At 35.5% G+C, this 13,760-nt stretch overlaps 1 protein-coding gene across 4 annotated transcripts in view; it reads right to left on the bottom strand.

The window, feature by feature from the left end:
* Positions 1-13,760, bottom strand: part of stan (Protocadherin-like wing polarity protein stan) — a 203,474-nt gene that overhangs the window by 112,468 nt on the left and 77,246 nt on the right. For all 4 annotated transcript variants that reach the window (XR_012959493.1, XR_012959494.1, XM_076114743.1 and 1 more), the window contains exon 3: positions 1,974-2,018. The gene's annotated coding sequence lies outside the window, so the exon portion shown is untranslated. The remainder of the gene's footprint in view (positions 1-1,973; positions 2,019-13,760) is intronic.

Below are 13,760 nucleotides of genomic sequence, written 5' to 3'. Positions count from 1 at the left end.
ATAAAATATGTTACGTTCGTTACTACATATAGAATATCACGCCTTTTATATCTGAAGTATAAGCGGAGGTGTTTAAAATACATGTACATTTCGCTATTAACAATTTAAGTCCCACATTATAGGAGGCGAGCCTATTGCCATTTACGGGCACATGTACGTCCGTTACTCTTTACCGCAAAACTACTAAATTAATTTTGATAAATATTGGCACACATGATTTATAACCTCAATTTATACACAAGATACCTCTTACTGCAGAAAATATTCCTATACGGGCAAATCGTGGGTATCGTGGGTAGAGGACATTGACAATTATTTTCGCCGGGAAATCTTATCACATGGACGAAATTGCGGACAATAATTAGGTATTTTGAAAACTATGACATCACACTGTGCCTATTTGATGGAAGGTTTTTTCTTTGTCAAAAGTGATGTTATAATTACTACTTACTTGTTAACAAAAGCAATCAAAGTGAAGAGTAATTATCATCACTCATTAACAACAAGCATTTGTCATAGAGGTCAATGACTCTAGATAATGATGTGTAATGCAAGCCATCAATCATTCCTGACCTATTGTCCTGATATGCATTGTTATATGACCTATTTTATACTCCCACAATAATATCTTATTTTGATCCATATGTCAAGGGAATACTTTGTAATCTTTTCTTGATAAGGAATGTAACTGTACGAGTGTATGAAATTGTAAGCAAATGATAAAGACTTTATAGGTAAGTACGTTCGAGCTCTTTAATTTTTTTTTGTGTAATCCGCAAAAGTAACTTTAGGCCGACAACTTCGTTTAGAGCCTTGCATACAAGATTCGCGGCTGGCGGAGAAAATAAAAATGGAATTTTGAGCTTCAATGACCCGCAGGCCTATGCAGCTGACGGTAGCCTATATGATACAGCCAGCTTGTTTTGAAACTACACAAGATTATTCATAATAATTCTGAGTTTGTAATTTTGCTGACAAAAAAAAAATAGGTACCTATTAAAAGTTGTAATGAAATATGCAGATCGATAACCTTATAAAATATAAACCAACATAAAACCACACGCAACATACTTTTTCTTTCTGTCGAAATATATTTTACCCCGAAAATATTTAAATCGAAATCCGAAAATCCAAACTTCAACATAAATATTTCACATTCGCAACTCGTCCACAATTTCATAAACCAAACTATAACCACCACTCGTATTTCGTATTCATTTTAAAGTTGTAGCAAACATACATACAATTCGGGAAGTCTCTCCATATGATTTCCAACATATCTAAAAGTAGTTTCGAAAAAGCAATTTGGTTCTCCAAACTTTAAACAGAATGGAAAAGTTCACTAATTCCGACAAAGACATTTTGGCTGCTGGCCTAATAGGTAGTGAGAATTGTTTAGTCTGTAGTGTGGCAGCAATGTAGACAGGCTTTTGCATATAAACGCCGCGGCCGACAGCCCACAGTATGGGGGTATGGGTATTTGAGCTCCAACTGCCCTTGCGTAGAATGCAGAAATCAGAACATACGGCTTAAACTATCAGAAATGGTTAGATTGTGACTGTTACTTAATAAAAGAGTTTTTTCAATGTCACTTCACCTTTAAAAACCTTCAGTTTCTATTATTTATGTAAGCAGTTTGTCCAACAATTTCTAGGTTTTGGTGTATTGTGACATGATTAGGGGCCCATTTGGTGATGGATTCTTTGATATAAAATCATTTATGTGCTGCACTGTTGCCTTACTGTTCAATTTATGACAGGGCAGATAATATAGCTCTCTATTTATGGGACATTGGTAAACTTAGTCTAGTCCCAAACAAAACTTGTAGTTGATTATTTGGTGTAGGAGTTTTCATAATGCATTTTTGACTGGGTTTCGCTTCGTATAGCAGCAGTTATCGTGTAGTCCGAGCAGTTTGCCAACTAGGTATCGGGCACCGTGCCTAAATAATAATTCTTTGACCATTGACCTACCTCGGACCCGTTTGGCTAGTTTTGTAGCTTAATCTCCAAAACGATCTGCAACAAAATAGACAAATATGTATTTTTATGACACATAGAATCCCATTAACCATCTTGACACTCAAGATATGCATTATAAATTCATATCTAATATTAAACAAACTAAATAAAAAACTGGTATTCTATAATATACAACAGTTCGGCTTTAAAATAGGTGGAATTCTTAAACCAACATAGCCAACAATAGCTATTAAATAACGATTACAAAACTGGTCTACGCCTTTGGAAGTCTACGTGGAATAGAGCGCGCGGAATTTCTGAACATAGTATTATACAATGTCAGGCTTAATAGCGCGCTCTGTCCGACGTATAGATTATAATAAAGATATGGATACATTCTAATGTCTTAATCTTTGGATAAGAAACCCTATCCATGGGAACACGACCGCCACGATTAAGGTTTAAATTCAAAGGACCTATTAAGATAATGTTACTTAAAATATCTTCATTACAAAAACTTCTCATTTTACATAAGACGAACATATTTTACACGGTTTATTAGGAATTCGAGATACACCGAGATAAAGGAAATGAGGCTTGTTTATACTTCGAAATTTCCGAGGCGTCTATTGAGGAAAACGCTCCTTCCAAATATGTTCTATACACGGATTACGTATTTCTGCAATATTACCATATTTTAAATTAAATTTCTGGAAGGAAAGCAAGCAAAATATTCGACAACAGTTCACCTTTATATAAAAACAAAATATAAAACAGGATAAAAAACAAACTGAAAATATATACACAGAAAAAACACGAATAAATAAAACGATAGCAATTGAGGTAGAATACGGAACAATCACAATATTTCACGCGTTCAAATAACACCGGACATCTAGTAAAGCAGTCCGATGTAAGATATAGTCGTAGCTCACAAATCGTCGAGATAAACATAGAAATACTGAGAACCTGTACCGTAATCTATCGATAATATACTTCATGTAATAATGGCCTATCTCAGATAGCAGACTCGACAGATAGTTTGGTCCGTGATTGATAATTTTGAGCTATTATAACGGTTTGTTGTTTGGCAATCCGTCAGATGATTGGCAGTCTAACCAGGATAGGACGACGTACTGTTTCATAATCTGAGAACAAGATTGTAGTTTATGCTTTAATAGACTGACAATCTTAGTTTAAGTAGCAAAATGAATCAGGCTGATTTATAAACTGTAAAGTATATCGTGATTTAACAAAAGCCGCGCGAATCGATCCCTGAGATTAAGCTACGCTTGCCGAGTTTGTTCTGTGGATGGGTGACCATCTTACACATATCTAGTTCCACCGTGTTTCGGAAGGCACTTTCAATTGTGGGTTCCAGCTGTCATTTTCAGAGTAGTCACAGTAATCAGAAGCTTGAAAGTCTGATAACAAGCCTCACCGAAGGGTATCGTGTTATAACCATATGAATATGTCGCTCCATGTATAAAACTGATACCCAGCTGCATCGGGTGAGACTGGAGGCCGACACCAACATAGTTTGGAAGTAAGGCTAGGCTCAAAAAATAGTATATTGTAAATCTATTCTGCTTATGTCCTATGCCCAGAAAAATAGTTGTTTTGTCCTTGACAACAGCTAGAGTCCACGTGGACGGAGTAGCGAGTAAGAGCTAGTCTACGATATTAACATTTACATTCATCAAACGGTATTAGCTTCTCTCGCAATGGAAGCCGGTTCGAAGTTCTGTAGTTACATATTGACTTGGAATATCTTCGAACATCTCGGAACTTTACAAACACCAACGCGTACTGTCAGTGTGTTTTACGTCAGCTGGGAAACGGCTTACACGTAAGCCTGAACTGTATTACATGCAAAGTGTAAGTATAGAAAAGCCATGTGTTGATTGAGAAAGAGCTTTATTTTGACTTGACTTTAATTCTTTAGTTTTACTAGCTGACCCGTGCGGCTCCGCTCGCGTGAATTTCGTACTGTTGCTTATTCGTTTGAGCAAGCGAATTGCGAAGCGCTCGATACACCTACACATAAAAATGCTAACAACTCTTTTGTCATCTAATGGTTATTTACGAAGCGGACCCGAAGGGCACACAATGTGACACAGGCTCAGGTAGGCCTGATTTCCTGTGGTTACCTTCTTTTCCGCTCTCGTCTGTATCCGTACCAGTTTACAGTGTAAAATATAATACCTTATTATAGACTGACCATTGCTTACCCGTCTGGATTCAGAATATTATTATAGCTACAGACAGACCTATCTGCGCCGGAGCTCTTCACACGCGTAATAATGTATACTTGCGATGATACGTCCGAAACCGCGTAACCCGTAATTATTTTTTATATATCATCCGTTGTTTATTTTTTAAAACTTACCACATAGTCTGTTTCATAGCTATCCAATTTATTTCCAAAATGCAACCAACCAATTAATTTGGTTATGTGTTTCGAACAACAACGCCATCTGTTAGTTGCGACGAACAACGACAACAAACGAAATTACTCGATTTGCCATCTAGGATATCCCGACCGCACCGGACCCACGTAAACCAACATTTTTGTGTAATATATCATACAACATTTATGTTTTAAAATCTTATAAATGTATAGCATGTTTCAAAGGTATTTTTTTACAATAAAGCCATTAAAATAAATTAATTAGAAAAAACATGCTTTGTTGCGGACTATAACGCCATCTATTGGTTGGTGCGAACAACAGGTATCGATACGGCGGGCGCCGCGTTAACTTTATGCGAATGTTGTGAAATGGATTGTAAAGCCATCTATGGTCTCTATAGGGAAACGCAGGTTCAAACGATTTTTACGTATTTTTTTCAATTTTCTAAAAATCTTTGAAATTTTATGCTATAAAAAGTATCCTAGAAATTGCTCCACTACTTATTCTATGCATACACCAAATTTCAGTGCATTCTATTCGGTAGTTTTTACGTGATAGCGACACATACAGACGGAGGACAGACAGACAGACAGACAGACAGACAGACAGACAGACAGACAGACAGACAGACAGACAGACAGACAGACAGACAGACAGAAGAAAATTATAAATTGCAGATTCGGTATCAGTATCCGTTACTAAACATTGTTTTTTTTTTAAATATATTCAATGTACAGAATTGACCTCTCTACAGATTTATTATAAGTATAGATAACAGAGAAAACTAAAAAATCAATGCTAACTTAAATCAAAATAAAATTTCATAGCGAAAGAAAAAACATCCTATGCTACTGCTGGTCACAGGTTTCATAATGAGAGAAGGAAAAACCATAACTGACATGAAACACCTGGACAATAAACAAAAAAGCTCATAAAATAAAGTCTAAAACTATTTCAAAGTAACGTAGCGGAAGTAAGAACCCCGTTCTCATAGGTGGACGTAATAAATTGAATCCTATTGATATCCCGCTCCATATCATTACGTGTGACAGAGAAAGACTAATCGTGCGCGTGAGAAGGGTCCTGATTAATTAGGTGTACGGTGAAATGACGTGAGATCCTCCGACAACCATTAATATTCGAGACCAAGGTTAGAATGTAAGCTAAGGCTTAGTAGCAAACGCTTAAGCACTTAGTGCCTTGTTTATTGATGTAATCAGCAAAGTATTTTTCTAAAATTGATGCAATCTATGTCAAAATAAGAAAAACTATGGAAACTTTGATTATGGTTTTCAAGTAAAATATGATGAAACATTCTTTGTACATGTCGTTTTTCCAATAAGACCTATAATTTTGTTTGTTTTTACTATACAAAATTTTTTCCACTGCAGGATAGAAGCTTGTTTTTAGATAAATAGATTTCCTTCTTTTGGCAATATTGTTGTCAGCCCATAAAAAGTTCGAAATGTTTTTCTTCAAAATCTTCCCTTACGTTTTGTTCCCCTCGTTGTAAACGTCAAGAGTCATCTTCAAAAACTTCTAGTCAAATATCAAAATCCATTTCGAAGTACTCTCTGTCTTTCTCGGAGTCTGTTTCAAGCACGCCCCATTAATTTACCGCTAAAATACTCAACACTTCAGTTGTACTAAAAAACTCCGCTTAATCTAGCTAAAGGCACTTCAGAAAAACAGAATACAGTTGCAGAACGAAAAACATGAAAATACTTGAGTTTGGACATCAGTTTGCAATCCGTTAATTAAAATCGCTTCGTCAACGAACCACTCCGCAATGTGACGAGTGAAAAAAATGCGGCTGTAGGGGTTGCGCCCTCGGTAGCGAAATCTCTGCGTGCAGGCTGAAGCGAGCCATCAATGAATAATTCATAGCTGTCATTGTCGTCCTTATTCTCTTATTTACACGGGCGTATTAATGATTTGTCATCGAACGTTTTAATTGGATGTCAAGCTTGTAACGTGATTGGATTAAGCTCGGATAAAGTTCATTAAGTAAGCCGAGACGATGTGTTATTAAAAAATTAACATGTTACTTAAAAATACATGGTTTCTTGTGTAATTGGATTCTTGTGTACTACATCATAAATTATTTTAAACATAAACACGTCTGTACTCGGAAATGGTCGTTATAATTTCCATAATCTTAGAAACCCATATATTATGTGACCTGTGAGACAAATAAGCCGGGTCCCTCTGAATAGTTATATAACGTACCTCGTAGAAGTCGTCAAAACTGTACCTATAAACTCCATGTTATGATAATGGTAGTTGGTTAGTATCGCCTTATGTGTCCTTAGCGAAATAGTTTATAGGCAGCTTAAAGTCTACTTCAATAATTTCTGTACTAAACTATAACTAAAGTAGATATTATAAATTCTGTGGACGTAAAAATTGCAAAAGAATTACTCATTATAAGTTTTCCTTTAAGCTAGACGAAATCCTAATTTATTTTAATTTATTAAAGACTAGATGTCGACAAATTTAATTGCGACAAATTAATCCAAAAGAAGTACTTCAAAAAGATTAAATTATAGATTACAATAAACTTCAGGTAAATTCCTAAATTTTCAAACTCATTTTGTACGAGCAGTGAAAATCGTTATTATTCCACATAAGTCTGTACATGACCCTTTATAAAACGGAACAATGTAGATTAAACTGTATTGTGGGGACCTAATATTTATGTGATATGGCCGTTATGTGCCTACAATGTCCAGATACGTTTGACTATTTATGAGTTTTGGCAACACCGGGATTCGGTCGGCCATTGTTTAAGATACGATCGTTACCTGAATCTAGATTAAAAAAGGTTTTGACTGAATTATTTTGCTTTAAAACCTGGATGTAATAAAAGCTATATTAAAGTTATAAAGCTTTGTTTTATGAGGTACCTTGAAAAGGATACTTGGAGCTAGCTTGTTATAGTTTCTGGCATTTCATTTTCCAGTCGGTACAGGATGTTTTCATTTCATAATGAAAACGAATGTCTTTGGCATAGTACTCTGGCAATTATTTTTCCAAATAATTTTTAACCAATTTTCATTGAATACTTTAAGCTAACTCTTAGTTCTACTACTGCTTAACAACCTTAGATTTCTTGACGTTTCGGCGCAGGTTACACTAACTGTAGTCAACCTAAAAATCTTTTTATTATCTCATAATTTCGCAATATAGGTACAAATATAGTTATTATCACTCAAACCCATCCCAACTGCTTTATAAAAAACCTCGTGTACGCTTTAATTAGTGTTTTGTCACTCTCAATCAGTTTTGAAACTGCATATGAGTGAAAAAGACAAAAAACCGTAACTAATCACATCTTACACTGCATTTATTAGTAAGACTATTAGCGTAAGTACATTACACTGGTAATTATAATAGAAGTACAGGCTATTAGACGAGTATTATCTATTCCATTTGCGAGACGCGGCCGACGCATTCCCGATGACTATCAACACGGACGTGGAGTAATGAAATACTGAACGAGGGATCTGGAGTGCTGCACTAATTACGTTATTGACTGGATAGTGCACGATAAGAGGATCCGTCGAGGTTTGTGAAGAAATTGGTATTGCGGTTTTATCAATCCATACTATAATATTATAAATGCGAAAGTAACTCTGTCTGTCTGTCTGTCCGTTACTCAATCACGCCTAAACTACAGAACCAATTTGTATGAAATTTGGTATGGAGATATTTCGATACCAGAGAAAGGATATAGGCTACTTTTTACCCCGGGAAAATGACGCATTCCCATGGGAAAATTCAGGTGGCGGACGAAGTCGCGGGTAAAAGCTAGTGTTTAATAAAATTGAGCGAAAAATCATCATCCCAAAATGTTAAAGCTGCCTTTCAATGCTTTCACAATTAATTGAAAAACTACGGAATGAAAATTCATGTAGTTTTTACAAAGTCAAGGTAATCCACAAGATTTGAATCATAAATCACTAGCTGATTCCCATAGCTCTGCTCAAGTGATTGATTAACATTAAGTATAATACTTGTAGAGATTACCTGAGGTTTTGTCTTAATATAATGAAATACGATGATAGCTGCTGGTAAAAATATAGCGCTTCAAGTTAGTGTCTGTCGGGTCCGCTTATCGCCTAAACCTATTCTAACCACCCACACTGCCTTGTACACTGCAAAATAAGTGCAATGTCAATCACAAGGGGAGGTTAACACTAGAAGCCATCACTCGTGAAAAACGAAAGCACTTAGGACTAGCTGTCAGAGCTAATGAGTTCTACTCAACCCTATTTTTAACCGACTTTAAATAAGAGAGGAGGTTTTCATCTTTATTGAATGTCAAAAAACACAATACATACTAATGACTTTTATTACAAACAAAATCGTTGCCTACAGTCGTTATATTACAAAGATTTAAAAGGGTTGTAAGTAATATGTATTTATAGGCGTTTTGTAAAAGACAATTACAATACAAATGTATCACACGGTCACGCTTGTAATCTACCAAGAGAGCTCCCCAAGGAGTGAGAAGGATAGGGTGTAAATTGTGTACCCAGTCCGACGGTTTTTGATTCCAATTTGAAGGGGGCGAGGGGACCCCTATCAGCACCGGACATACGCGCAATATTGAGAATAAAAACTTAGAAGAAGAAGATCAATGATTCCTGTTCAAATATTTTGTTCTGTATGCTTTTTAAAGAGCTTTTAAAACGGAGAATTCTTCTATGAATACATTCAGTTACGAAATAAAATATTCATCAAATACAAACATCATTAAAGCAAAACACTTAACACTAGAAACTCCAACTTGACGTAATGTTAAAGAGACAAATTATACAAACGCAGAGGCACCTCCAAACACTTTCTACCCTCCTGGTACTTTTGTCCACGACCCTCCTGTCATGAGACTTAATTTGAATTATGCCGGGACAGACGACCGTACACCCGATATGTATAAAGCTCACGTCTACCCCTCCCGCGGGAACTGAGAACGACATTGATAAAAAATTCGCCACTCCTTTCAATGAGTTTAGTGGGAGAATGAATTTTTAATACACATAATTTTTGTATGTTTTTGTATGTATATTGAACTGAGACTGACCATACAACGTATCAGTTACTTCCATTATTCAAATATTGACTCGTAAAAACTCGACTATCTTTAAACCAAATGAAGTTATTTTATTTAGCTTATCGAAAAATTATACGCGACCAAACCTCTTGTATAACATTATCAAAAATACAGTAACATCTTAATCTAAAGCAATAAAATTATAGCCAATTCAAGAAAGAGTTGCGTCGTAAAATCCGAAACATTTTACTTGTAGTGCAGTCACAAAAGTTTTACGATTCGTATCGTAAAACGCGAAGACTTTATTAAATTTCGCTGGAACCGGTCGGTTGGCGGCACTGTAACGGTGCACCCGCGCACTGCCGACTACTGCCGACTGGCGCCGTAAGACGACAACTCAATATCAAGTTCAAAATTAGACTCTTTTGATGTAGGCCCAAAGTTCCTCTGAGCCGAGAGAAACGGAATTGATAACTTGTGCCGCGTTCTCTTCCTGTACGTGTTGACAATTCGAGAAAATATCTTACTTTGTAATTAGATTTGCATTTACAAAGTTCGCAAACAAATTGCAATGTTTGTGTGGTTCACCATCATTACAATGTTGGAGGGTGAAATATAAAACTTGTGTTTTGCTAATAAAAACGCGAAATTGGCGTGCTTGTACATCACAAAGGAAGACAAACAGAGTGTTCTGTAATTATGTTATGTATAGCGCAGAGTGCCTTTAACTATTGCATTACAATACAATCGCATTAGAGTAATTAAACACCTAGAAAACAAAAGAAACCCGATACATCCAAATGCACACTTATCCTTAAGGCAGAGGGGTGAAGGGATAATCTACTTTGGAGGATATCCGTGTATCCGGTCGTATTCCCGGATAACCAGCCGTGCCCGGTTCATTAGTCACATATCAGTTAACGGGGATTGGATTTCGCAAACATTATCGGATAATGCCCCGATTTTCTAAGTAAAGGGACGAATAATTGTAGAGAATTGGAAATAATTGCCAAGTTCGGATTAAAAACTTTCGTTGAATGGAATAATAAAGATAAAATCTAATAGATTGAAGCAAAGTATAAAAGTTGAGGCTATAAAGGAAGTAATCTCAGATTCTAGAATAAATATAACTTGAAGGGAACATTTGAAAGTAAAATAAAATTGTGTTTACTTATTGAGTTTTGATGAAAGCGTATTTATTTCGTAGAAGAAGAAAAAATGTAAATCAAAATTCCTTAACTGAGCCGGTATATTTTTCTTGGTTTGATTATTTCAGACGCTACGAAAATGTGGTTCTTAAGCAATTTTAAATGTTAAAATAATGTTATTAATTTAGTAAATAGTCACCCTTACCTACATCAAAATGCAACTCACGATTGCCATTCCATGAGTATGCATAAAGAAATGTGTTTGAGTACTAATATAAAAATCTGGGATGTACAGTTTCCCATCAAATTTTAGGCCGTCCTATTTATGTATAATTGATACTACATATTTAATAGTAATGTAAAGACTTTACAAAATGAGGTACAGCTTCCACCGTGAAGCGAGCAGGAACACTTAATCCCCTTGCAATAGTAGACGCGACGATCTCCCACAAAATGTCTTCAACAAGTTTCTTGAATTACTTCAGTAATAAATTGTTAACTGAAATTTCAAAAGTTGTGGCAACAAGCGTACTCAAGGCACTTCTCTTCAACTTTACTTGTAAGGCTTGATGCACACATATAGCCGGCATTGTCGGTTCGGCAGTATTTATCAGACAACAAAATCGGTAAGAAGATATGCTGGTAGTCTTATTCATTCGGCTTAACAAATTATTCGGCAGTATTCGGCTTACCCCCGGTTTCTGAGTACATTTAGTGGTAGTTTATCTATTCAATAGCTTTCTTTTATATGAGTTTTGACACTATTGAATAGATAAACTACTGTTAAATGTATCTCATAAACCGTAACAACTACTACCATAGGATTATCCCGATCGGGTAGTTATTTTAGGTCCAATCGTCACAACTTCATTTCATTCAGGCGCGGCAAAATCGAGCGGCATTTTTTCAAACATTCATCGCGGCATTTTTTCCCAACATGTATTTGATTTTACCAGCCGGCTGGGCCGATTAATGCCGACCCGCTTATGTGAAGCATTCCTAATGTTCCCAACGTTGAATTCATCTGTTTAAATGCTTGTGATCGTATTATTCGGGAAGTTTGTACTCTTAATGAACGCGGCTTGGTAAACGGCGATATGTTCTCCATCGAGCTGTTCGCAAGTTTGGCGGTTGAAGATAAAATACTTTACCTCAGTTTGGGTTGTTAAGGAGATTATTTTAGAGCTATTTGTTATAAGATTTCGGTATTAAGACTGAGTAATTTATTAAGGAAAGTGATTAGAAGTTTGTTTTATTTACTGCTTATTGTTTCACTGTTCAATGATAATAAATTAATGCTGGACTTTTTTTTTTTACTACTACTTACTTATGATACCTACATATTTGTGAAAATATTTCCAAGACGCATGGCGTGTGTGCGGTGCGCTGAAGATAAACATATTTTCTTTGTTGCTTCTATCTACTAATATCAATGATCTCCGCTTACTCTCATGTGAAGATGGTAATTTGTAATTGTAATTTTATGTATGTATGTTGTACCAATTGTCCAATAGTAACTAATAAAGTAAGAGAGATATTATCTCAAACGATTCCTTAAACTTTTCTAAAGGTGAGCAAAAGGGTGAATTTTACTTTTAGAACCGGTTTGAAGGGTGTGTGTCTTTACTATCCTAGTAATAAAAACGTAAGTTGTTATGAAAATAACGTCTTTACGACCTTTGTCTGTTTATTCAGGCGTCACTTTGAGCCTCACGAGGTTTAAAGAGGTTCTTACTTTTATTACCCTTAAATCCCTACTATAAAAATCTAAAATGATCTGGAGACAAAGATCAATCTTACTTAAAATGAGACTAGTAAAATATGTCTTGAAGTCAAATCTTATGAGCAAACAATCCCAAAGAACTTAAGTAAGTAATTTTTTTCAGAAGCATATGATTATGATAAATATGAAACATGACAGACCCATTTTTGGGCAAAAATCTCCTCTAGGAATGAAGGAGGATTTTAACAATGACCTTACCATACTGGCTAAGTGCGGGTTGGGATTGGGACTTGCATTCTTTTAACAACTGTTTCAGAGAAATCTAAGGCAGACTGCGTCACGATGTTTTTCTTCATCGTTATAACAAGTGATAATTATTTACTTATGTTACAAGGAACTTTTACAATCAATCACAACTAAAAATACATTTTTTAAACACAACAAACGTTCACTCGAATTAAAACTTACTTTGTCAGTAACAGGATACTTTGACAGGTTCATTCAAAAACAATTGAACATTCAAACTGTATTTAAAGTGAACAGACATTTCAAACTGCTGTCCATTACCAACTGAACTCGAAATGTAATCAATCAAAGTTAGCACTCGATTACATCTTGCCTTCGAGTTACTACGGCCCAAAAACTTTATGTAACTGGCTGCTTAGAAAGAGAATGCATAATCAAGTGAGATTAAAAATAGACAGTGGAGATTTAAAATTAATTTGAACCAAGACTAAGTTCAAAAGGAATATTCAGATTAAATTTTTGGTTAGGTAAAAGGTGTACGAAAGAATTTCAACTTGTGAGTATATAAAGTTGCAGTTTTAGTCAATAAGAATTAAAATTTGATTTCTGTTTTCCTCCATAGTCCAACAAAGCTAGGATCAAATTGTATTTCCCGGAAAAAATGCATCTGGGCAAAGAAAAAGAGACGCTCGGGAAGAGGTAGAATTGGGACTGTGCATGAAGCATGATGAAGTACTTAAGTAATTTCGATTCCCCTTATATTATGCGCCTTATGTGCATCAAGGATAGTAATAAGTTCAATATCAATAATAAACTATAGGTCAATAAAAAAACTAGTCACGACATATTTGAAAACAGGTTCCCACATCCGAGTCGTTAATTTCAAGTTCGTGTGCTAATGTAATTGGTTACTTGGCTCTTGACAAATTTTGATATCTTCCGACTGTCAACATCAATTCCCAATTATGTTAAACAGACGTTGAGTTATGCACTGTCCATTAAAACAAGATAAATATAAAATAATGGCTTTGTCCGAATGGACCAGTTTTGAAAGCAGCAGTAGTTGTTTAATTTGTTGTTGGGCAATAACAGCTTTTTTCTACTCATTACTATCCCACTGCTGGGCATGGGTCTCCTTTCACACGAGAGAGGAGTTAGCTCTTGAGTCTACCACGCTGGCGAAGTACAGGTTGAAGACTTATTTGAATGCTTTCA

This window comes from Anticarsia gemmatalis, chromosome 5 (genome assembly GCF_050436995.1).
Source record: "Anticarsia gemmatalis isolate Benzon Research Colony breed Stoneville strain chromosome 5, ilAntGemm2 primary, whole genome shotgun sequence".
Classification (NCBI taxonomy): Eukaryota; Metazoa; Arthropoda; class Insecta; order Lepidoptera; family Erebidae; genus Anticarsia; species Anticarsia gemmatalis.
This window is presented reverse-complemented; position numbering and strand designations above follow the sequence as displayed.